Raw genomic sequence first — 27,689 nt, 5'->3', positions numbered from 1 at the left:
CAAAAATTTCAGCATATAGAGAGGCATTTTAGTAACATGAAAATTTCTACAACCATATTTTCCTCTCTCATAATAACTTTCAGTAGCATCATGAGCAAACTCAACAATATAACTATCACATAAAGCATTCTTATCATGAGTCTCATGCATAAAATTATTACTCTCCACATAAGCATAATCAATTTTATTAGTAATAGTGGGAGCAAATTCAACAAAGTAGCTATCATTATTATTCTCATCATCAAATATAGGAGGCATATTGTAATCATAATCAAATTTATCCTCCATAACAGGTGGTACTAAAAGACTACTATCATTATAATCATCATAAATAGGAGGCAAAGTATCATCAAAGTAAATTTTCTCCTCAATGCTTGGGGGACTAAAAAGATCATGCTCATCAAAACCAGCTTCCCCAAGCTTAGAATTTTCCATATCATTAGCAACAATGGTGTTCAAAGTGTTCATACTAATATGTTCCATGGGTTTTTTAATTTTCGCATCAAACCATCCATGTCTTAACTCAGGAAAAAGAATAAAAAGCTCCATGTTGCTTTCCATTATGTCAAACTAGTGTAAAACATGAAACAAAAAGATGCAATTGCAGGATCTAAAGGAAATAGCTTCGAGTACTTACAACGGAGCCGGAAAATAGCTTAGTAGCCGAGATCCGGAGTGTGAGTACCTTTACCTTTCCTCCCCGGCAACGGCGCCAGAAAAGTGCTTGATGTCTACGCACACTCCTTTTCCTATAGATGTTGTTGGGCCTCCAAGAGCAGAGGTTTGTAGAACAACAGCAAGTTTTCCCTTAAGTGGATCACCCAAGGTTTATCGAACTCAGGGAGGAAGAGGTCAAATATATCCCACTCATGCAACCCTGCAACCACAAAGCAAGAAGTCTCTTGTGTCCCCAACACACCTAATACACTTGTCAGATGTATAAGTGCACTAGTTCGGCGAAGAGATAGTGAAATACAGGTGGTTGATACGTCTCCGACGTATCGATAATTTCTTATGTTCCATGCCACATTATTGATGATATCTACATGTTTTATGCATACTTTATGTCATATTTATGCATTTTCCCAAGACTAACCTATTAACGAGATGCCGAAGAGCCAGTTGCTGTTCCGTTGTTTTTGGTTTCAGAAATCCTAGTAAGGAAATATTCTCGGAATTGGACGAAATCAACGCCCAGGGGCCTATTTTTACACGAAGCTTCCAGAAGACCGGAGAGCTGATGAAGTGGGGCCACGAGGTGGCGCCACGCTAGGGCGGTGCGGCCCAAGCCCTGGCCGCGCCACCCTGTCTCCTGGGCCCCTCGTGACGCCCCTTGACATGCCCTTCCGCCTACAAATAGCCTTCGTCGCGAAACCCCCAGTACCGAGAGCCACGATACGGAAAACCTTCCAGAGACGCCGCCGCCAATCCCATCTCGGGGATTCAGGAGATCGCCTCCGGCACCCTCCGGAGAGGGGATTCATCTCCCGGAGGACTCTACACCGCCATGGTCGCCTCCGGAGTGATGAGTGAGTAGTCTACCCCTGGACTATGGGTCCATAGCAGTAGCTAGATGATTGTCTTCTCCTTATATGCTTCATTGTCGGATCTTGTGAGCTGCCGAACACGATCAAGATCATCTATCTGTAATGCTATATGTTGTGTTTGTTGGGATCCGATGAATAGAGAATACTATGTTATGTTGATTATCAATTTATATCTATGTGTTGTTTATGATCTTGCATGCTCTCCGTTATTAGTAGAGGCTCTGGCCAAGTTTTTGCTAGTAACTCCAAGAGGGGGTATTTATGCTCGATAGTGGGTTCATGTCTCCGTGAATCTGGGGGAGTGACAGAAACCTCTAAGGTTATGGATGTACTGTTGCCACTAGGGATAAAACATTGATGCTATGTCCGAGGATGTAGTTATTGATTACATTACGCACCATACTTAATGCAATTGTCTGTTGTTTGCAACAATACCTGAAGGGGTTCGGATGATAACCTGAAGGTGGACTTTTTAGCCATAGATGCATGCTGGATAGCGGTCTACGTACTTTGTCGTAATGCCCAATTAAATCTCACAATACTCATCATATCATGTATGTGCATGGTCATGCCCTCTTTATTTGTCAATTGCCCAACTGTAATTTGTTCACCCAACATGCTATTTATCTTATGGGAGAGACACCACTAGTGAACTGTGGACCCCGGTCCATTCTTTAGATCTGAAATACAATCTACTGCAATACTTGTTCTATCAAGCTTTCTGCAAACAATCATCATCCACACTATACATCTAATCCTTTGTTATAGCAAGCCGGTGAGATTGACAACCTCACCGGTTTAGATTTGGGGCAAAGTACTTTGGTTGTGTTGTGCAGGTTCTACGTTGGCGCCGGAATCCCTGGTGTTGCGCCGCACTACATCTCGCCGCCATCAACCTTCAACGTGCTTCTTGGCTCCTACTGGTTCGATAAACCTTGGTTTCATACTGAGGGAAAACTTGCCGCTGTACGCATCACACCTTCCTCTTGGGGTTCCCAACGGACGTGTGCTATACGCGTATCAGTGGTATGAATAAATATGAGCAGTAGTAACGGCACCAGAAAATAGCTTGATGCTACAACTGGCGTGTGGTTGATAGGTAGTAATATTGCAAAAAGAGATCTTTCGAAAGAGAATAATAAACAAGCAGTGATAGCAGTATTTGAAAAACAAGGCCTAGGGAACAGACTTTCACTAGTGGACACTCTCAACATTGCCTCGGGGAGAACTACTCCCTCCTCATGGGAGAGCGACAGCGGTGATGAAGATGGCGGTGGTGTCGATGGAGGAGCCTTCCTGGGGCACGTCTCCGTCCCGGCGGCGTGCCGGAACAGAGAGTCCTGTCCCCAGATGAAAGATCGAGATGTCGCCTAGAGGGGGGGTGAATAGGCAATTACAAACTCTTGCGGATTTGTCTTTTAAGAATGCGGAATTAAACTATCGTTTAATTTACAAGCACAAACCCTAAATATGCTAAGCTCAACTAAGTGTAACAATAGTAACTAGAGCTAAGCAAGATAGGCACAAGATATATGTAGCACAAGTGATAGCAGGATATATGTACTTCAAGCATGATGGCTATCACAAGGAAAGAGAGCTCGGGTATAGAAATAACCGAGGTACGCGGGAGACGGAGGATGTATTCCCTGTTCCCTTGCTTTGCAACAAGGTAAATCACGTTTGGAGGAGTGGAGGTCCCACGAAGGATTCCCCGTGCCACGAAGGCTCACCCTATTCTCCGAACCACACCCACGAAGGATAATGGCCCTTTCCTTATGGTTAGCTTTTCCTCCGCTCCGGAGATGGCAAGCTCCACAACCACTTCACACGCTCCACGAAGGAGAAGCCCGGGCCTCTTCACAATCTTCTTGAAGAGATCACCTGGAGCACCAATCACCAAGCCAACTAGGAGGTCACCCTCCAAGAGTAACAAGCTCACGGTCTCTCACTCCAGACAAATCGTGGTGGAGAGCTCAACACTATGCAATGATGCAAAGAAAGAACACCGGAGGTGTTCAAGTCCTTCACACTCAAATCCCACCAAAGCAACGAATGCTAGGATGAGATTGGAGAGGAAGAACAAGGGGAAAGTCAACCAAAGACTCCAAGATCTAGATCCCGAGAGATTCCCTCACTTAGAGAAGAAACGGTTTGGTGGAAGTGTAGATCTAGATCTCCTCTCTCAAATCCTCAAATATGAGCAAGAATGGTTGGAGGAATCAAGGAGAGCAAGTTCTTCAAATAGCAACAATGGAGGTGAGAGAATAGGAAGAACTCAGTTGCTCAAGGTGGAAGAAGGGTTATTTATAGCATGGGAGCAAATAAAACCGTTGGGGAAAAAGACAAGTGAAAAGGCATAAAAACGGCCCAAAAACGCTCCCACCGGGACTGGGCTAGAGCCGGACAGGCCGGTCAGCAGCCCGGCCGGACCGGACTGGAGGCCAAACACGGCGGATGGGCCGCGCGGGGACAGAGAAGGCCCAGCTGGGGCGGGCGAGCGGCGAGGCAGGCCGCGTGGGCGACGGAACGCCCAGAGGCGCGTGGGGGCAGCCAGGCAACCAGGGCCGGCGGCGGCCGGCCACGGGCTAGCCGCACGGCGGCTGGAGCCTGAGCCGCGCTGGGCGCGACGGGCGCGGGCCGGATGGGGCAGCGAGCGGTTACGGTCCGGTCGGACCGGAGGGCTGGCTGGGCTGGCCGGCGCATGGGCCGGTGGCCGCCCGGTCGACCGGGTGGGCCGGCGTGGCGCCCGGCAGGCCGGGCGGCAACCGGCTGCCTTCCCTTTTTTTTTCTTTTTCTTTTCCTTTTCCTTTTCTTTAATAACTATTGCTCCCTAACTCCGATTGACATGAAACAAATTCCGTTGGAAAGATAATAACAAATGCCATCCAATAGAAAGTGCAAACTCAAGAAATTGTAGGAGGGGATTTTATCATGAATATAAAAGGGTAGAACCTTATATCATGAATAACCTAAGTAAAATCACCCAACCTCGAAAACGCAATAGAAGATGCATGCGAACTCCATGCTGGATGAACTTGGGCTTGTTGTAAAGCTAGCAACAAGCTCAAGAACCTCACATAGAGAAACACCAAGAAGCAATAAGGATATGCAAAGTATGCAAAGGGTTGAGCTCCCTAAGACGATGTGATCAAGTTACTCAACCGAAAGCCCCTCTTAATAGTGCGGCTATCTATCCTATAATCCGGTCTCCAACATCCACCTTGAGACCAGGTAAAAGGAAAACCTAGCAAGACCATACCTTTGCCTTGCGCATCCACGCTTGATCTTGATGATAACTCTTCAAGCTTCACTCAATGCCTCACTTGACCAATGTTGCTTCGTGAAGACTCACAAATGCTCCCCCATACACTATGATGGGAAAGCTCCATTGATGCACATCTTCACAAGTCCATTATCATCAAATGGACGGCAAGCTTCAAGTATGTGATTCACTTGAGACGCTCATCTTGAACTTGCCCAACTCAACCTTGTATCTTCACATACTCACATAAGATAGAGCATGGCTAATATTGAGTCCCACATAAGAACTCCATCTTCATTTCTTCTTATTGATCATATCACATATATATCTTCATACCGATGATCTTGATGCCAATACACAGGATATACCTTTATCTTCATGGCATCCATACTTGAATCCAACACATGGAGAGCAAGTAGTACCTAGGGACTATTCCTTCATATAAACTCAAGGAAAACATTCGTCCATAGGGGTTGTCATTAATTACCAAAACCACACATAGGGGCAATGTACCCTTACAATCTTCCCCATTTTGGTAATTGATGACAACCACAATAAGAGGGTTTATATAATGAATATTAGTGACAAGTACGCAACTTATCCGAGAATAAGTTGTATACAAGAGGTTGTATTTGATATGGTCAAGTAACACAAAGCTACTAGCCCATATCAAAACTGGCTCTACTCACACAACTACAACAAATGCAATGGATGTGAGTAGAACCAATATATATAGAGAAAACTCCCACAATGTATGCACGTGTGATGAACATGAATTCATTGCATACATTGTCAAGATTAACCTTTGGGATAGTTTCCACTATATATACAACCATGCAAGACATGTAAATATGGAATGCATGAGAGGCAAAAACACTTAAGCACAAACCAAACTTAAGAATAAAACCATTCCTTAAACCCTCTAAACTTCTCCCCCATTGGCATCGATTGTCAAAATGGGTGAAAAATTTAGAAGGCCAATATAATGTGAGTTCCTCCCCAAAGTGTGCACTTCTCATAATTTGAGTGGAATCAAGTGCACATATCCAATGATGAATACTTGAAGGAAGTCAAACTATATTGAGGATCAAAAGATTGCATAAAGATAACATGGTGAAGTGAGCTTCAACAAATAAAGCAAGCACTCAAAGATACAATTGGACAAACAAAGCTATCATGATAAGAAAGATATAGTGCTCTAAAAATAAGAAAGCTCCCAAGGTTCGTGCACAATTTATAATGTTTGCATTTGAATACAATATGCACAAACATGGAATCCTCACTCCCTATATATCATTTAGAACACAACTAAGATAAAGAGAGTATGCTTATCAAGAACAACTTTAGTCCAACAATTACGAGATATGAGTGCATGAAGAAAATAAATAAACCAAGCACTCATCAATTTTCTTTAACAACGCACTAAAAACAAAAAGGGGTAAAAGATGGTCAAAGAACAAGGATATCAAGGTGATGGATTAACGCTCTTACGTATATGAGTTTCTAAAGTGGACAAAGTGATCCATAAAGAAACATGCACACACAAGAGGTGAACAAAATAGATAAGACAAGATATCCAATATGAAGTCATAAAATATACCAAAAGATGTTTGCTTAAGAAGCATATATAGCCTACGGCTCCAATTTTCACTTATGGTATATGAATGAGCTTCAACCAAGTTAAACCTCAAAACATCACAACTAACAATAAGGGAAGTAAGGCTAGTTGGAGTGTTTTGAGAAAGGCAACAAGTATCACAAATACGGATTTATTTCTACAAATACATTAATATTGCACACAACAGCTCTTTGAGGAATTGATATGCAATAAATTGCTAGAGGGCATATTTGTGATAGGTGAATCATAAAATATGATATATATATAACCTATCATATGCATCTTCTCAAATTACTCAAATGCCCAATAAGAAGTTTTACTTTAAAAGGGTTTTTCAAGAACCGCAATATTTTCGAAATAAATAATTTCATGCCAAGATACAACCTACAAGAGGTTGGATGCTATATGAGAGTGCATGAATAAAGATACTTGTTACCGAGATGGCAATGGCTTGATGTAGAAGATAAGAGTTCATCGATCATCCTAGCTTGACTCAATCCTCATATGGTGACAACACCTTCCTTATAGATGAGACAAGCCTCCATTGCATCTCCAATGTACCTAAACATCATTCAAGTACATCTTGGTCCCCAAACTCATTGGGTCCAACATGATTAGACTAACCACAATATATAGGACACACTCCATATAAACATGTGCATATTTAGATGAAGTTTGAATTTCATGCACATCTTAGCCATTTAGGATTTGATGGAGTATATCCTACATAATGGATCAAAGAAAGCAAGCATGCTACAAGTATAAACAAATTACATATAAGCATGCACCTAAAACTTTAAAGGATCCAAGAAAGATATACTTAGGACAAAACACCAACAGAATTAAATAAGGCATAGAGGTGCCACAAAACAAATTTGTTGTCCAAGATATATCTAAGAAGCAAATCTCAAAAGATTTGTTCAACAAAGTTCAACAAATGAACTAAGACGAAACCATTGGAGCATAGAGGATGAAATAAAGCAAACATGCTTCAAAGATTTATCTCATTCAAACTAATAAAATATGTAAGAAGGAATGAGATAGCAAACTCCCAAAAGAGCAAGGTTCGAACAAATAAACCAAACCCTCACTTTTCACAATGGCACAATGTACCGTAAAGAAAAGGTATATATTCCAAAACAAACACTTGATATGAATCAAGATGATTTATCAAAAGATTTTTCAAAGGGACAAGGAAGACATATGGGAGCTATATAGATTTCTTGGAAATAAAATAAGGAAGTAAGAAACAATCCAAGGTGAAGATGATCCAAAAATTCAACCACATACAAGGTTATCAATTGTCAAAGACAATGAGTATATTGGAAATAATTTCCGGTGGAGTATTGACAAAGATAGTAAGGATCAACTTCACAATAAAAGACATAGGATAAGTATATAGAATTAAGCACTATGCACGGATGAAGATTCTTGATAACTTCAACTAGTCACACAATCACGCACGCAATGATTAGAATAACTTGAAGCAAATGGTGTCCCAAATAAGATATAGAGATATGTATTTGAGGAAAAACCGCACCAAGAATTTCATATTCAAACAAGAGCCCACAAGATGAGTAATAAAATATTTTTATTAGGAATGGAGCTTGTTTGAGCAAACATGCCACCTAGGAACAAGATAATTAAGAGCATCAACTCTAAGTGGCATAACCTCATATGTTCACATTTTCTAGGCTTGTGATATGTACAAAACATATTACTCCCCAATAATGTGATAAAACATTTCTTCCCAAACAAGAGGCAACTAAAATTCAACTAGAGATGATTAATGGATATTTAGAATTTGAATTTCTCATGAGTATGACACACCACATAGTGACTAGATAATCTTGCAACATCAATACTAAGTGGTGGTACTCCATGTACACACATTTTAAAGAAAGAGAGATGCACAAAGCATATCACTCCCCCAAAATGGGATGTTCCATTAATCACTTCAAAGAGAGCCAAATAAGATATCATCAAGATGCATTAGGCTCAAAACAATACACAAGTATATGGTGAGTCAAACAAACATACTTGAATACACAAGATAAGCAAGTAAGACACAACACATACATACACATTTTTGGTACAAAACCAAACATGCAAAGGGGCAAGTAACTTACAATAAACATGAAGAGTTGAAGTATAAGTTACCCAAAGAGGAACATTGGATATAAGATATAGATGATAATCCATATGACTTGGCTTGGTAAAATGTAATATATGAAGATCCCTTAATTCTTCATGAAGTAGCCAAGTCTCCAATGACCTCCACTTGTACCTATTGATCAAGTTTGAGATTTTTGGTCCCCAACCAAGTTGGGTCCTAAGAGGTTAGTCACAATAGGCTTGGCAACCCAAATGGTTCTTTTCTTGAAACCACTTTGAGTTCCAACAAACTTGGCAAACACATTGCCATCCTTATCCTTCCCTAGAGAATAATCATCATCAACAATTATAGGGTTAGATAAGGTACCACCTAAGCAAGAGGAAGCAAAGTGCCCCTTCTCACGGCATAAGTAGCAAGTGTTCCCCTTTCTCTTCTTTATTGGATTTCTTCTCTTGGGGAACAATATCTTGATTCTTCTTGGGAAGTGGCCTATCTTCAACTTGGAGGTCGAGCATGAGCTTGACCTTTACCTTGTGGCCGTTTCCTTGTTGTTTCTCACTCAAGTGCTTCTTCTTTTTCTTCAATGGGCATGATCTAACATGATGCTCCTTCAACCTTGCACTTGAAGCAAACCAACTTGGCCGGATCATCGATTTTATCTTGGCCCTTCTTCTTGTTGCTCTTGCTCTTGGACTTGTTCTTGTTATTGGAGTTGAATCCAAGTCCACTCTTGTCATTGGGGGATTGTTGCGCACTCAACATCTTGTCAAGTGCGGATTTCCTTCATGACGTTTTTCCAAGTCTTTCTTCAAAGAAAGGACTTGGGCCTCGAGCTCTTTTATTTCCTCTACATGGTTAGTAGAAATACAAGTAATAGAGGAAGTAGAAGCTTCATTGTTGGAGCAACAAGGCAAAAGCAAGTAATCCAACACAAGGTGTATCACTAGTTTGACTAGATGGATTACAAGGACTAGCACATGGCAATATAGCATTTGTAGTAGAGATTGTGCTAATGTCCACATGAGACTCACAAGATATTACCTTAGTGATACTAGCCTCATGAGCTAACTTTAGCCCATCATAGGAAATTAGAAGATCATCATGAGAGCTTGAGAGCTTTTTATGACTTTCTTCCAATTCCCTATAATTGCTAGTTAGCAACTCAAGTTGAGCTCCTTAGCTCAACATTCTCCTTCAAGGTCGATGCTTCACAAGAATTAGAGTTAGTAGCACAAGCATCATCAATAGATTTTTCATTTTCAAGATCATATGATTCAATTTTTTGTGTAAGCATAAAATTAGTATGCTTCTCATCTTTTAGCTCATGCTTTGAGGAGAGTGAATCTCATTTCCCATTTTCAACATGGGACTCCAACTCCACTATGGTTTCCCTATATTTATACAAGGTATCCATAGAGTGTTCGAGATTAGCACGAGCTTCTTTATTACCACGAATAGAAGCATACACCATTGCTGCATATTATGCACCAAGGTATTATATTTTTCATCATTATCATCATCATCATTCTCATAATTAGAGGACGTGTTAGGAGTCAAAGTAGGAGATACCTTTGATCCATATGCCATAAGGCACATGTGCATACCGGAGGATGAAGATGAAGATATTCTTGAATCCTCATTTGAAATCATGTCTTGATCCATAGAGTGTTCGGTTTTCTACATTGTTAGTCAACAAACAACTAGAGGAAATATAAGCATTTTGATTATGGGAGCAAGACAAGGTAAGCATATCTTCATGAGATCTATGTAAGCAATTTACACATGATATGCAAGGACTATCAACACAAGCATGTAGGTCATTTTCAATGCTAGATGTGTTTAAGTCCAAAGAGGAAGCATTACAATGGGATAGAGATGAAGAATCATCACTATTGAGCACAATATCAACATTGCAATTTTCCTCACCACTCACCATATCATTACCTCGTGTCTTGCTACACGTTGGTGAAGTGAAAGAAGATGATAAATCATCACGGCCGGAGGTGGAAGCAACTTGGAGCTCTTCATGATGTGAAGGGGAAGAGAGCTCCTGAGGCACCACCAACCAAATGAGAAATGGATCCACCAAACATTTCTTTAAGCTTGATCCACATCTCATGAGACGACTTTCGCTTTATATATATCAAGAACCTACGAAAATCGGGTCTCAAAGAGAATAAAAACTCATTAGATACTTGAGCTTCAAGATGTAAGTTTTTCTCATCCTCTAAAGATAGATTTTGAGAATCCATCGGAGGAGAAAAACCGACATCTAGAAATTGCTCTATATGTGGACACAAGGTCCGAAGCTTACAAAGCAAGCAATTTCTCCACAAAAGATAATTTGTGCCATTAAAGACGATTGTGTCATTGTGCACTATACTAGCCGACATCTTTACTCTCAAGGCGGTGAAGCCTTAAACAAGGAGAGACCTTGCTCTGATACCAATTGAAAGATCGAGATGTCGCCTAGAGGGGGGGGGGGTGAATAGGCAATTACAAACTCTTGCGGATTTGTCTTTTAAGAATGCGGAATTAAACTATCGTTTAATTTACAAGCACAAACCCTAAATATTCTAAGCTCAACTAAGTGTAACAATAGTAACTAGAGCTAAGCAAGATAGGCACAAGATATATGTAGCACAAGTGATAGCAAGATATATGTACTTCAAGCACGATGGCTATCACAAGGAAAGAGAGCTCGGGTATAGAAATAACCGAGGCACGCGGAGACGAGGATGTATTCCCGTGTTCCCTTGCTTTGCAACAAGGTACGTCACGTTTGGAGGAGTGGAGGTCCCACGAAGGATTCCCCGCGCCACGAAGGCTCACCCTATTCTCCGAACCACACCCACGAAGGATAATGGCCCTTTCCTTATGGTTCGCTTTTCCTCCGCTCCGGAGATGGAAAGCTCCACAACCACTTCACACGCTCCACGAAGGAGAAGCCCGGGCCTCTTCACAATCTTCTTGAAGAGATCACCGGAGCACCAATCACCAAGCCAACTAGGAGGTCACCCTCCAAGAGTAACAAGCTCACGGTCTCTCACTCGAACAAATCGTGGTGGAGAGCTCAACACTATGCAATGATGCAAAGAAAGAACACCGGAGGTGTTCAAGTCCTTCACACTCAAATCCCACCAAAGCAACGAATGCTAGGATGAGATTGGAGAGGAAGAACAAGGGGGAAAGTCAACCAAAGACTCCAAGATCTAGATCCCGAGAGATTCCCTCACTTAGAGAAGAAACGGTTTGGTGGAAGTGTAGATCTAGATCTCCTCTCTCAAATCCTCAAATATGAGCAAGAATTGTTGGAGGAATCAAGGGGGAGAGCAAGTTCTTCAAATAGCAACAATGGAGGTGAGAGAATAGGAAGAACTAGTTGCTCAAGGTGGAAGAAGGGTTATTTATAGCATGGGAGCAAATAAAACCGTTGGGGAAAAAGACAAGTGAAAAAGGCATAAAAAACGGCCCAAAAACGTCCTCAATGCCAGTGGCCCACCTGCCGACTGGGTCAGAGAGGACAGACAGCCGTCAAAGCCAGTTCGGCCGGACGACCTGGGATCGGAGGCCAAACACGGCGGATGGGCCGCGCGGGAGAGAGAAGGCCCAGCTGGGGCGGGGCGAGCGAGAGGCAGGCCGCGTGGCGACGGAACGCCTGCAGGCGCGCGGGGCAGCCAGGCCGCGTACGGCGGCGGCCGCAGGCCGCACGGGCGGCGCGGGAGCTGGGGGAGCCGCGCGGGGCGCGACGGGGCGCGGGCTGGATGGGGCGGCGATTGCGGCTACGGTCCGGCTGGACCGGAGGGCTGGCTGGGCCGGCGGCGCATGGGCCGGTGGCCGCCCGGGCCGGGTGGGCGCTACAGGCGTGCGGCAACCGGTCGGGCGGCAACCGTCGCCTTCCTTTTTTTTTTCTTTTCTTTTTCCTTTTCCTTTTCTTTAATAACTATTGCTCCCGAACTCCGATTGACATGAAACAAATTCCGTTGGAAAGATAATAACAAATGCCATCCAATAGAAAGTGCAAACTCAAGAAATTGTAGGAGGGGATTTTATCATGAATATAAAAGGGTAGAACCTTATATCATGAATAACCGGTAAAATCACCCAACCTCGAAAACGCAATAGAAGATGCATGCGAACTCCGTTTTCGATGAACTTGGGCTTGTTGTAAAGCTAGCAACAAGCTCAAGAACCTCACATAGAGAAACACCAAGAAGCAATAAGGATATGCAAAGTATGCAAAGGGTTGAGCTCCCTAAGACGATGTGATCAAGTTACTCAACCGAAAGCCCCTCTTAATAGTGCGGCTATCTATCCTATAATCCGGTCTCCCAACATCCACCTTGAGACCGGTAAAAGGAAAACCTAGCAAGGCCATACCGTTGCCTTGCGCATCCCGCTTGATCTTGATGATAACTCTTCAAGCTTCACTCAAGCCTAATGCCTCACTTGACCAATGTTGCTTCGTGAAGACTCACAAATGCTCCCCCATACACTATGATGGGAAAGCTCCATTGATGCACATCTTCACAAGTCCATTATCATCAAATGGACGGCAAGCTTCAAGTATGTGATTCACTTGAGACGCTCATCTTGAACTTGCCCAACTCAACCTTGTATCTTCACATACTCACATAAGATAGAGCATGGCTAATATTGAGTCCCACATAAGAACTCCATCTTCATTTCTTCTTATTGATCATATCACATATATATATCTTCATACCGATGATCTTGATGCCAATACACAGGATATACCTTTATCTTCATGGCATCCATACTTGAATCCAACACATGGAGAGCAAGTAGTACCTATGGAATATTCCTTCATATAAACTCAATGAAAACATTAGTCCATAGGGGTTGTCATTAATTACCAAAACCACACATAGGGGCAATGTACCCTTGAAGGAGATATGCCCTAGAGGCAATAATAAAGTGGTTATTATTTATATCTTTATGTTTATGATAAATGTTTATATATCATGCTAGAATTGTATTAACCGAAACATTAGTACATGTGTGATATGTAGACAAACAAGAAGTCCCTAGTATGCCTCTTAAACTAGCTTGTTGATTAATGGATGATTAGTTTCATAATCATGAACATTGGATGTTATTAATAACAAGGTTATATCATTATATGAATGATGTAATGGACACACCCAATTAAGCGTAGCATAAGATCTCGTCATTAAGTTATTTGCTATAAGCTTTCGATACATAGTTACCTAGTCCTTATGACCATGAGATCATGTAAATCACTTATACCGGAAAGGTACTTTGATTACACCAAACACCACTGCGTAAATGGGTGGCTATAAAGGTGGGATTAAGTATCCGGAAAGTATGAGTTGAGGCATATGGATCAACAAAGGATTTGTCCATCCCGATGACGGATAGATATACTCTGGGCCCTCTCGGTGGAATGTCGTCTAATGTCTTGCAAGCATATGAATGAGTTCATAAGAGACCACATACCACGATGCGAGTAAAGAGTACTTGTCAGAGACGAGGTTGAACAAGGTATAGAGTGATACCGAAGATCAAACCTCGGACAAGTAAAATATCGCGAGACAAAGGGAATTGGTAACGTATGTAAATGGTTCATTCGATCACTAAAGTCATCGTTGAATATGTGGGAGCCATTATGGATCTCCAGATCCCGCGATTGGTTATTGGTCGGAGTGAGTACTCAACCATGTCCGCATAGTTCACGAACCGTAGGGTGACACACTTAAAGTTGGATGTTGAAATGGTAGTACTTGAATATGGAATGGAGTTCGAATATTTGTTCGGAGTCCCGGATGAGATCCCGGACATCACGAGGAGTTCCTGGAATGGTCCTAGAATAAGTTTCATATATAGTATGTCTTTTTATGTGAAATAAAATGTCATGGCGAAGGTTCTATGGAAGGTTCTAGAAGGTTCTAGAAAAGTCAGTTAGAAACCAAGAAGGAAGGTGGAGTCCAGATGGGAATCCACCTCCATGGCCGGCCAACCCTAGATGGGGAGGAGTCCCAAGTGGACTCCTCCATAGGGGGCCGACCACCCCCCACATGGGAGGTGGAAATCCCACCTTTTGGTGGGAGTCCCTAGTTGGGCTAGGTTTCCCCTCTTATGGAAGGTTTTGGTTCGGTCTTATTCGAAGACTTGGACACCAACACTTGGGGATCCACCTATATAATGAGGGGCCAAGGGAGGGGGCCGGCCACCCCAAGACCACAAGCTGGCCGCCCCATTGAAGTGGCCGGCCACCCCCTCCCAAACCCTAGCCGCCCCCCTCTCCTCCATATCTCCCGCGTAGCTTAGCGAAGCTCCACCGGACTTCTTCACCGCCACCGACACCACGCCGTCGTGCTGTCGGATTCAAGAGGAGCTACTACTTCCGCTGCCCGCTGGAACGGGGAGGTGGACGTCGTCTTCATCAACAACCGAACGTGTGACCGAGTACGGAGGTGCTGCCCGTTCGTGGCGCCGGAACCGATCGTGATCAAGATCTTCTACGCGCTTTTGCAAGCGGCAAGTGAACGTCTACCGCAGCAACAAGAGCCTCCTCTTGTAGGCTTTGGAATCTCTTCAAGGGTTAGTCTCGTTCATCCCCTCGTTGCTCCCATCTTCTAGATTGCATCTTGGCTTGGATTGCGTGTTCGCAGTAGGAAATTTTTTGTTTTCTATACAACGTTATCCTACAAAGTGGTATCAGAGCCGTGTCTATGCATAGATGGTTGCACGAGTAGAACACAATGGTTTGTGGGCGTTGATGCTCTTGTTATCTTTAGTTTGAGTACTTTGCATCTTTATGGCATAGTGGGATGAAGCGGCTCAGACTAACTTTACATGACCGCGTTCATGAGACTTGTTCCTCGTTCGACATGCAACTTGTATTGCATAAGAGGCTTTGCGGGTGTCTGTCTCTCCTACTATAGTAAAGATTCAATTTACTCTTCTATTGAAAACATTAGTATCAACGTTGTGGTTCATGTTCGTAGGTAGATTAGATCTCTCTCGAAAACCCTAAACCACGTAAAATATGCAAACCAAATTAGAGACGTCTAACTTGTTTTTACAGGGTTTGGTGATGTGATATGGCCATAATGTGATGATGATATGTATGAGATGATCATTATTGTATTGTGGGCAACGGCAGGAGCCTTATGGTTGTCTTTAAATTTCATGTTGAGTAGTATTTCAAAGTAGTTGTAATAGTTGCTACATGGAGGACAATCATGAAGACGGCGCCATTGACCTTGACGCTACGCCGACGATGATGGAGATCATGCCCGAAGATGATGGAGATCATGTCCGTGCTTTGGAGATGAAGATCAAAGGCGCAAAGACAAAAGGGCCATATCATATCACATATGAACTGCATGTGATGTTAATCCTTTTTATGCATCTTATTTTGCTTAGATCGCGACGGTAGCATTATAAGATGATCCCTCACATTAATATCAAGATAATAAAGTGTTCTCCCCTCGTATGCACCGTTGCCAAAGTTCGTCGTTTCGAAGCATCTCGTGATGATCGGATGTGATAGATTCAACGTTCATATACAACGGGTGTAAGCCATGTTGCACACGTGGAATACTTGGGTTTGCTTGACGAGCCTAGCATGTACAGACATGGCCTCCTCGGGACAACGGAAACCGAAAGGTTGAACACGAGTCATATGGATGATATGATCAACATGTTGATGTTCACCATTGAAGCTACATCATCTCACGTGATGATCGGTTTTGGTGTAGTGGATTTGGATCGTGTACCACTTAACAACTATGAGGGATGTTGTATTAAGTGGGAGTTCATTAGTAATTAGATTAAAACATGAACTAATTATCATAAACATAGTCTGAGTAGTATTTTGTATTAATTTTGTAGTATTGGCATCCGTTTACTACTATGCGCTAGTCTTGTTATTGAGATAGAAATACTGTTAAATCTGATAAGAAACTTTACGGATTAGTACCGTATTGTTAAAGAATCAAGAATTGATTAAGTCCTATTGCAAACTTTTAGTAAACCTCACATTGTTGATTCAAAGAGCTATGGTTTCAATTAGTACCCAAAGTTATCTTGTCTCCGTGAAACTTGAAGTTCAAATCTGTTTGAAAAGTAAGGAGCTGAAAATTTAGTTTTCAGAAATAATCAAAGTATGAGATATATGTGATATCTAAGACCTTATTGCAAGATGATAGAATATAAATTTGGTGAGACTACATAAACTCATAAGTTTTATGGGAATGTATGAAGGTTGAAGACGCCAGGCGTCACAATCCTCCAACTATTGGGGCACTAATAATATTCGCATATCCATGAAGTTATCATCCTTAGTATGCACCGTTGCTAAGACTCGTCGTTTCGAAGCATCGCGTGATGATCGGGTGTGATAGATTCTACGTGTGCATACAACGGGTGCAAGCCAGATTTGTACATGCGAATACTAAGGTTAAACTTTATGAGCCTAGCATGTAAAGACATGGTCTCAAAAAGTTGTCATGAATTGATGGATAAAATTATGAGTGAAATTGTTCATCATAGTTACTAATAAGTGAAATCTAGAACACTTGTCATATGATGATCAACTTCAAAGTAAGAACCTCAAGGTTATTGGTATTTGACCAACAAACCTAAAAGTTATTGATGTTGAAGTGTTTTTCTGAATAATGAGGAAAGCTAAAAGAGAAACTGCAAAAGATATTTTGGCAAAAAGAAAAGAAAAGACTAGAAAGTCTAGCTCAGGTGTATATAAATGATATACATGTTATGGTTGTATTCCTAGTTAAGTCACACTATGAAATTCTTGGGTATTAGTACTATATTGGTTGGTATGAAGTGTCATACAAAACAACGCAATACAAGAATACAATGGCCTAAGTGATGACAATGAATATGATAGGAATGCACGTCTGGAACAAAATAAAGTGTTATTATGTTCGTCGTTGGCATTCTATCTAGCCCTTAGAATTTATAATAAAGAACTTAATAATTGTTATTTTGCTCTGGTCAAATGAAAACAATGAGTTGTTCAAATTATGACATTACTCCATGTACGATGGATAAGTTATTATAAATCTTAATGGTGAAACACACATACATAACACTAACGCTAAAATGCCATAAGGCAAATGATTTGAATTCCACTTATTTGTGGAACCGCCATTTAGGTCATGTTAGAAAGGAATGCATGAAGGAACTCATGCAAATGGATTTTTGGAGTCATTTGATTTTTGAATCATTTGGCGCTTGCAAATCTTTTCTAAAAAGAATGACTAAAATACCGTTCATAGGCCAAGAGTTGAACGGGCAACTAACTTAGTGGAAACATACATGCTGATGTATGTGGTTCACTGGGCATAGTTGTAAAAGTGGAGATTCTTCTACTTCATAAAAACTTCCAACAATGAATTGAGTATATATATATGGATATATTCAATAAGGAAGAAATTTGAAACATTTGAATAGGATTCAAATAAATTTCAGTATGAAGTGGAAATCATCGTAATAGAAATCAAATATCTATGATTGGATCATGGTGGAAATATTTGAATTACGAGTTTTAGCTAACATCCAAGAGAGTTATGAAATTGTTCTACAACCTAATGCTTTCTTGGAGTATCATAGTGGATGATGAAGTATCCAAGAGATATATCCAAATTTTGTTGGATCAATGATGAGATAAAATATTGATGCCATTATATTTTTTGTGGATTATGCTTTAGTGACTCCCGCTTTTACACTGAATAGAGCATCATCATGATCCGTTAAAATGACACCATACAAGTTATGGCATGGGTATGAACCCTAATAGTCAACCAAAATCGGATGAATGTCTTTGTTGGTTATCCCAGAGATTTAATTGGGAATTCTTCCCACGAGACAAAGACAAAAGTGTTTGTCAATGTTTCTTATTTCCGAGAAATTGTTTCGAGTGAAGTATTTGAGTGGGAGGACAATATAATTTGATAAGGTTTATGAACCTGAGCATAATGACTCGAGTAGCGCAAAGCATCGGAATTGGTTTCGAAGCGGCCACGACGATCATGGCTCTCATGACTACAAAGTGTTTTAGCCATGGAGATCGGTACATATTGAACCTTGTAGGTATGGTTTACTTTGTGATCAAATAAATGATTTGTGGACAAAGGATTGATTTTTGAACAATGATAAACCAACTACAAAACAAAGAAGTTATGATGGGCCCCTGACTCCATTAAAATGGCCATGCGCCATGAAATCCAAGATAGATGAATACTTTATGAAAGTAAATGGATCTATGAAATTGATAGACTTCGATGAAATATCCTTGAAGAAAGCTTGACTTATCGAAAAATTGTTTACGACAAAGTTCAAAGAGTTGAATACGATAAGATTAGATCTTCCGTAGCAATGCTTATAGTCTATGTGGATTATTCTAGTAATCACTACATATTTCTTTTATGAGATATGCTAGTAGGATGGCAAAAATACACTACTTAACAGAAGTATGTATACAAGATACAACCAAGAGTTTTGCTGGTCCGTGGAATACTAGATAGGTATACAAGCTTCAATTGGATGAAGTAAGTATCACGGAGTTGGAATCTTCACCAGATGAAATAGTCAAAGAGTTTTGATTTCATCGTAGACGATGAAAAGGCTTGCATTTGCAAGAAATTAAGTGGGAGCTGCTAAGACACATTTATAATACTTTATGTAGGTGACATATAGTTGGTTATAAATGATGTAATTATATACTTGATTAAAAAGGTTTCATTGAGAATTAACTTCAATGAAAGGATATGGACTGAAACAAATTTAGTGTCAAGATCTATGAAGATAGATTGAAACACATAAATAAGTTTAAGTCAAAGTACATATGATGGATATTGAAGTAGTTCAATATAGAAATATTAAGAAAATGTTCTTGTCATGTGAAGGTTTAACAAGACTTGAGTGTATCTAACACTCAATGAGTAAAAACACATGAGTGATTATAGATCCACGAATAATAATATGTACACAATCAGATATCATGTGCTATAAAGTGTTATGAGCATATACCAGAATGATTCATATGATGATCATTAGACGACAGTGAAGAAATATCCTTGAGTACTTTAGAAGAACTAAGGATATATATATTTTTTTTGTATGAAAGAAATGACAAAACAAATCGCCGTAAGGTGTTACAACCGATATTGGTTTTGTCACATATAAATTATAATTTCAATCTCAAATTAGACTAAGTGTTGTTTAAAAGGTAGCACAATGAGCTAGAAATTGTCTATGCTAGATTTATAAGAGTTCTAAATATTGTGACGGATTCTACAAAAGTAGGCAGAGTATGTCATTGTTTTGACAATGACAAAGGATGTTAAGTCAAGAGGTTCTTTGAGAACTTGGTAGTAGTTCGACAGAGTCGTAACTTTGAAGCTATATTGTATGTGACAATATTAGTGACATATTTCAGATCAAGCGGAATTAAGGTTCCACCAGAAGACCAAACATATTTAATGCCGACTCATTTGGAAATGAGTGATGCGTTGAGACGCAAATGAATTACAAAATACATACGTTTGGCGTGTCGAGATCCGTTGACTAAAAACCTCTCCGTGAGCAATACATGATAAAGCACCATAAGGCCAAGGTGTTATATCTTTACAAATGTAAACTAGATTATTGACTCTAGTGCAAGTGGGAGATCGAAGGAGATATGCCCTAGAGGCAATAATAAAGTGGTTATTATTTTATATCTTTATGTTTATGATAAATGTTTATATATCATGCTAGAATTGTATTAACCGAAACATTAGTACATGTGTGATATGTAGACAAACAAGAAGTCCCTAGTATGCCTCTTAAACTAGCTTGTTGATTAATGGATGATTAGTTTCATAATCATGAACATTGGATGTTATTAATAACAAGGTTATATCATTATATGAATGATGTAATGGACACACCCAATTAAGCATAGCATAAGATCTCGTCATTAAGTTATTTGCTATAAGCTTTCGATACATAGTTACCTAGTCCTTATGACCATGAGATCTTGTAAATCACTTATACCGGAAAGGTACTTTGATTACACCAAACACCACTCGCGTAAATGGGTGGCTATAAAGGTGGGATTAAGTGATCCCGGAAAGTATGAGTTGAGGCATATGGATCAACGAGTGGGATTTGTCCATCCCGATGACGGATAGATATACTCTGGGCCCTCTCGGTGGAATGTCGTTCTAATCGTCTTGCAAGCATATGAATGAGTTCATAAGAGACCACATACCACGCAGATGAGTAAAGAGTACTTGTCAGAGACGAGGTTGAACAAGGTATAGAGTGATACCGAAGATCAAACCTCGGACAAGTAAAATATCGCGAGACAAAGGGAATTGGTAACGTATGTAAATGGTTCATTCGATCACTAAAGTCATCGTTGAATATGTGGGAGCCATTATGGATCTCAGTATCCCGCTATTGGTTATTGGTCGGAGTGAGTACTTCAACCATGTCCGCATAGTTCACGAACCGTAGGGTGACACACTTAAAGTTGGATGTTGAAATGGTAGTACTTGAATATGGAATGGAGTTCGAATATTTGTTCCTGAGTCCCTGATGAGATCCCGGACATCACGAGGAGTTCCTAATGGTCCGGAGAATAAGATGCATATATCGGATGTCATTGTCTGTGAAATAAAATGTCGCGGAAGGTTCTATGGAAGGTTCTAGAAGGTTCTAGAAAAGTCCGGAAGAAACCACCAAGGAAGGTGGAGTCCACATGGGACTCCACCTCCATGGCCGGCCAACCCTAGATGGGGAGGAGTCCCAAGTGGACTCCTCCATAGGGGGCCGGCCACCCCACATGGAGGTGTGGAAATCCCACCTTTTGGTGGGAGTCCCTAATTGGGCTAGGTTTCCTCTTATGGAAGGTTTTGGTTCGGTCTTATTCGAAGACTTGGACACCAACACTTGGGGATCCACCTATATAATGAGGGGCCAAGGGAGGGGGCCGCCACCCCAAGACCACAAGCTGGCCGGCCGGCCACCACCCTCCCAAACCCTAGCCGCCCCCTCTCCTCCATATCTCCCGCGTAGCTTAGCGAAGCTCCGCCGGACTTCTTCACCGCCACCGACACCACGCCGTCGTGCTGTCGGATTCAAGAGGAGCCACTACTTCCGCTGCTCCGCCGGAACGGGGAGGTGGACGTCGTCTTCATCAACAACCGACCGTGTGACCGAGTACGGAGGTGCTGCCCGGTCGTGGCGCCGGAACCGATCGTGATCAAGATCTTCTACGCGCTTTTGCAAGCGGCAAGTGAACGTCTACCGCAGCAACAAGAGCCTCCTCTTGTAGGCTTTGGAATCTCTTCAAGGGTTAGTCTCGTTCATCCCCTCGTTGCTCCCATCTTCTAGATTGCATCTTGGCTTGGATTGCGTGTTCACGGTAGGAAATTTTTTGTTTTCTATGCAACGTTATCCTACAACCCTTACATCAGATCTTGGCTTCGCGATGGCGACGGCTCTGGAAGGTTTCTCGCACCGTGGTTTTTCCGTCTCGATGTTTTAGGTCGGGGACCTTTATATAGGCGAAGAGGCGGAGTCGGAGTCGGAGGGTCGACGAGGCGGTGACACACTAGGGGGGCGCGGCCCACACCCTGGCCGCGCCGGCCTATCATCTGGGGCCCACAGGGCCCTCCTCTGGTCTCTCTCGGGTGTTCTGGAAGCTTCGTGAAATTCTAAGATGCTGGGCGTTGATTTCATCCAATTCCGAGAATATTTCCTTACTAGGATTTCTGAAACCAAAAAGCAGAAACGAGAACCGGCACTTTGGCATCTCGTCAATAGGTTAGTTCCAGAAAACGCATAAAATCATCATAAAGTGTGAACAAAACATGTAGGTATTGTCATAAAACAAGCATGGAACATAAGAAATTATCGATACGTTGGAGACGTATCAGCGCCATTAACGCGGCCCACAAGTAATGCCGCGGAAGACGAAGCATGTCCTCGCTGTGCAGGCCCGTGCGAGGACCGAGCGGACACTTTGTGCGTCCGCTTGAAGGCCTGGCAGAGACGCAAACCTGGTGTGTTGCGCCGCTGGAGGTGGTGCCATACGCATTTTCGGTCACGACGGACACAAACGGTCGCTTAACGTCTGCTTATGCATCGCGACCGCCGGAGATGCCCTAAGAGCATCTCCAACAGGCGCTCTATCCAGCGTTGTATCCAAAAAAGTAGCTAGTTTAGCGCGCGGGCGCAAAAATAATGCTCCAACAGCACTCTATCCTGTCTTGTAAAAATACAGCTTGGGTCAAAAGCGCTATATCTACCGCACCGGAAAGAGCGCGCGGTATAACGTCGCGCGCAGAAACAACTACATATTTTTACAGCTCCAAGATATAGCGTTGGATAGAGCTTCTGCTGGAGGTGAATATGTACCGCAAAATATGAATAGAGCGCGCTGGAAAGCGCTTTACAAAGCACCAAGATTTAGCGTGGATCAGTAGGAGATGCTCTAAGGGCATCTCTCCAGCGGCTGACGCAAACGGTCGCCGAGCGACTGCGTTTCTCCGTGACCGGAAATGCGTCTGGGGCCTGTTCCAGCCGGGGCGACGCAAAGTGACCGGTTGTCCGTCATGCGACGGAAACCTGGCCCAAATATGCGCCAGGTTTGCGTTGCGGCGACGTCCGGAAACGTCCGCTCGTGTCTGGCGGACGTTTCGGCTGGCCCGCTTCGGCAGCGACCTGCGTCGATGCGTCTTCTCAAACGCGCCGGCTACCGCAGCTGCGAAGGCCGCATCGTTCGGCTGGCCCGCCCGGTACAGCGACCACCGCATCGATGCGTCTTCTCGTACGCCTCGCCGACTGGCAAAGCTGCGTCGCACGCATCGCTCGGGACACCGTGCCACTAATGGCGACGATGCCTCGCTGCCGAGCGGCCGCCGACCTCCGCCCACCAGGTTAATGGCGACGCCACGCGTCCCGCGGCTACCGCATGCCGCCGGCCTATATAAAGGGGGCGCGCGTTTTTCTTCCTCATCCACTCCTCCAAATAAACCCTAGCTAGCCGCCACAAAGCTCGACCGTAGCGCCGCCTAGGTGTTCTCGCGACGCAGCCAAGCCCGCGAGGAAGTCCATGGCCGGTCCTCGTGGCCGGCGAGGCGGTCGAGGCCGCGGCCACAAGAGCCCCCGTGGCCGGGGCAGGGGCCGCCGTGGTGGAGCAGCCTACGGCCCCACGCCGCCGTCGCCGCGCCCTCCTCGTCCTCGCAGGAGGAGCGCTCGCCGAGTTCCTCCTCCACATCGACGACGACCCACTCGCCATCAAGCTGGCTACCGGACAAGTTCGCCGAGTTCGCCGACGGCAAGCGAGCCGACGACTTGCAAATACGGGAGGCCAGCTGCACCCTTGCCGCTTGGACCGTGGAGGTCCTGCTCGACGGGCAGGGCAAGATGTACCCGCACAAGGTGGGACAAGTTCGCCCGTGACCTCGACCTCGAGCACGGCTGCCACTCACCTTCCTCTACGAGTGAGGACGGCGAGATGATCGTCAAGGTGTTCGACGACACAGCCTCGCCGCAGCACTACCACACCGACGACTCCGGCTCCGACATCGATAGTTAGAACGTCGAGTGTTATTTCTTTGCAATGCTAATGCTGCTATAGGCCGCACGGAAGCCGCAGTGAAGGTCTCTGTCTGTTCTTCCTCGGTAGAACCAACAAGGGCACCGTCTCCTCCCGCTGGATTTTCCGGTTTGGGTGATTGGGTGTGCCCTCCAATGTTCTTCCTTGGCAGCAACATACGGAAATCAACACAACCGCTTCTATTTTTTAAATTTTATATTTGTGTCAACCATGGTTCAAACTATGTGTTAGTTTGTGTAAACCATGTGCCTCACTCTGTGTTAGTTTGTGTAAAATCATGTTTTAAAATGTTATAATGGAAACTATGTTTAAATGGAGAACAGGGAAGAAATGAAAAAAAAAAAATTAAATGCGTCGACGAGCAGACTTGACGCAAAATGGACGCGCGTGACAAAACGGTCATTTCTCAAGGTCTGCACAAAGACGCGAACGACGCTCACCGACATCAAAATGCGTGCTACACAATGGCAGATGACCTAAATCTATAGGTGTGCATGTGGCGGGTGTTTTTTTGTCGCGCGATGCGCTCGGGCTGCTCCTGGCGGACGCGCGGACGTACGCGGCTCGCTCCTGGCGCGCGGTCGTACTCGTCGCAGGGAAGCGCGGACGTACGAGGCGCGCGAGCGTACTGGTCGCGGGGGCACGCGGGCGTGGTTGTCGCAGGAAAGCAGGACATGTGTTGTTATATTCTACGAAGTTTGGGGCAATTTTTTTTGTAAAAGTTGGTCTTTTTCTAGTGATATTCGTCAGGTTTAGGTCACAGTATATACTACTGTACTACGTACTTAGAAGCCTTGGACTAGGCCGGATGTGAAGATGCGGCCTAGTTTGCATATCTAGCTGACTGGGCCTCTATTCAAGTTAGTGAATCGATCTAAGCTAATGTTTTTTGAGCCTTTATTTCTTCTTCAATTCGCCTTTGTTTTGAAGTGCTACGCGATTTTTCTAAAACTCTTTTTGCGGGAAAAGCCAGCTATTTTATTCTCAAAAGGTTGAATTAAAATCAGGTAGAAGAGGCATAAGAGCAAGCTACAATAACTTTTGGATATTTTTTTCCTCAGTCAATTGCTTTTGCTTTTGAGAGTGCTACACTATTTTTTTTGCGGGAACAGGGAGCTTATCTTATTCTCAAGTTGAAAATGCAATCAACTAACACTAATGAGAAATAAACTCCATATCCATACCAAAAGGAAAATAAATGAGAGGTGAAATCCGGAGCGCTGTTGTAGCCCCAACACATGCGTGAATTACTTATGAGTGTGTTTGATTCGCAATGAAAAAATGCATGTGTTTGGTGCGCGATTTTGTTCCGCGCAGGCGCTCTCTGTCGATCTTCGTGAACACGGCTTCTTTTATATTCATCAAATTGCTCGCTATCCTTTTGATTAATCAGGCTTTCTAGACAAAACGTGCCCAGAAAAATGGTGCAGATTAACGGGAGGGAGCGCGACCAGCCATAGTAGAGAGAGTGACACCATATTTATCATGTTTGACAGTTCGGCCATCACACATCACGATTCACGAACAAGTCAATATTTTTTTTCAAAACTGGAGGCTGGTTAGACATAGTTTTTCATGTGGGTTAAAAATAAGAGGACGCGGGACGATTAAGCCATTGATATGGATATGCACACGAGGTAGCTAGAATATGTCCAAGCCAAAGATGCGTGTATGTCAAAGTAGTATGATTTTGTTCATACTTGCGCTCCTGCGATACTATCGCACTTAACGTGCTCCCACTGCTCACCTACTTTAATTAAATCTTGAAATCGATAGCAAATTCTCGCAAAAATCTTGAAATCGACGGGCCAACCTTTTCAAATCCACATCAAGTTTTCCTTGGTGCAACCGCAGTATATTTCATTTGTTTGTTCGACCTTTAACTCGTGCCCTTCCAAAAACAAAATCCTGAATTCATTCGAGTAAAGACTAGGATCACACATTTACAAAAGCAAATCTATACTAGTGATTCCTACGAGATTCTGACTGTACAAACCGATGAAAGAACAGGCACATTCGGCAAACCCTGCATGGCTGCATGCGCATGCCGGTTTGTTGCACTCTAGTCTAGAGCTACTTGGAGGGGAGCTGCAGCGGGGTGGGCGGCGACATGGGGCGGCGGCGCCAGAGGTTGACCTCCTTCCTGGGCTCGGACGCCACCACCCCGCCGCCGAGCACCAGCGGCGCCGAGTGCGCCACGAACCCGTCGTCCTCGTACGAGTCGTACCTGTCGGCGTCCGCGTCGGAGCGCCTCGGCTCCGCCTGCTCATCGGCAGCCGTCGTCCAGTCGAAGTCCTGCAGCGCCGCGCGGCCGCTCGTGAACCGCTTCATCTGGCCCAGGGCCACCCAGTACGCTGGCGGCGCGGCGCCGCGGCCACGGAGCTCCGTCTCCCCTTGAAACCGTCGGGGTAGCTGCGCAGCTGGGTTTGGTGGAGGACGAGGACGAGGAGGAGCGCGACCTGGTGCGGCGGAAGAGCATCCGCCTCACGAGCGAGGTCCTGGGCCTGGAGGTCGCTGGCAGCGGATGGCGCGGCGGGAGCGGGCACGCGCCGCCGTCCATCCCGCACGCCAGTGGGGCGGGTTTCGCGGCTTTCCGGCTCTTGGTCTTCCTGGCCTTGCTGCTGGACTTGCTCCGCTTGATCTGGCCGATGCAGGAGACCTTGGGCGACGAGGCCTCGGGCGTCCGGTACCCGCTGCCGCTGCCGCCCTGGTTCTTACTGCCCCTCCTCCTCCCGCCGCCGCGCGCCTCGGGCGGCACGATGGAGACCATGGGGCCCGAGAAGGCGTTGCGGTGGTTGAAGGACGACTTCCCGCGGACGGCGAAGTTGGTTGTGGAGGAGGAGAAGGATGCCGCGGTGGACCGCAGGAAGGCCGCCAGGGCGGCGCCGGCGCCGCTCCGGGACCTCGCGTGCTTGCTCGGCTTCCTCTCCATCGCCGGCTTGCTACCGTGTGTGAAGTGTGAACGCGCGTACGTGACGGATAGCTTGCTCGTCTAGCCTTCCTGTTGCCGATGGTCGATCGCTCAGCTCCACCGACTGGTAAGGATCGCCCGGCGCTGGCTCGCCTTTGCAGACCTTGCTTGTCCCATCTGACTCGGCCGGCCGGGGTTATATACCACGCGCGGGATGGTTGGTGAGTAATAATTCTAAATTAAAATGACGATGTGACGACGCAGCAGCAGATCGCGTGTGCGAGGCGTGGTCAAAGGCCCCGAAACGGGTGGGAGCAGGAGCAGGGGTCCGTTCCTTCCGGGCGAGCGCCGGCGCCGCAGCTAGCTACATTAATCACCGCGGAGAAACCGGGCTCCAGCCAATGGTTTCTGCTTAGACCGGGGAGTATCATACACTAGTATCATGCACGTGATACTGGTTTGTGATACTACCATCACAACGATAGACTATCATATATAGTAGTATCATAGTATCATTATATTTAATGTTTTATAAAAATCTTAATGCAATTTTGTGTACATGATGTATTTGGTATTAAGTTTTCTAGTTTTACGTCTTATGATACGGTAT

General features: G+C 44.0%; 1 pseudogene; it reads right to left on the bottom strand.

Moving 5' to 3' along the window:
- Nucleotides 1–26,060: 26,060 nt before the first annotated feature.
- Nucleotides 26,061–27,236, bottom strand: LOC139831134 (uncharacterized protein At1g76070-like; annotated as a pseudogene).
- Nucleotides 27,237–27,689: the final 453 nt, after the last annotated feature.

This window comes from Lolium perenne, chromosome 5, assembly GCF_019359855.2.
Source record: "Lolium perenne isolate Kyuss_39 chromosome 5, Kyuss_2.0, whole genome shotgun sequence".
Classification (NCBI taxonomy): Eukaryota; Viridiplantae; Streptophyta; class Magnoliopsida; order Poales; family Poaceae; genus Lolium; species Lolium perenne.
The sequence above is the reverse complement of the archived record's forward strand: the minus strand, read 5'-3'. Positions and strand labels throughout refer to the sequence as shown.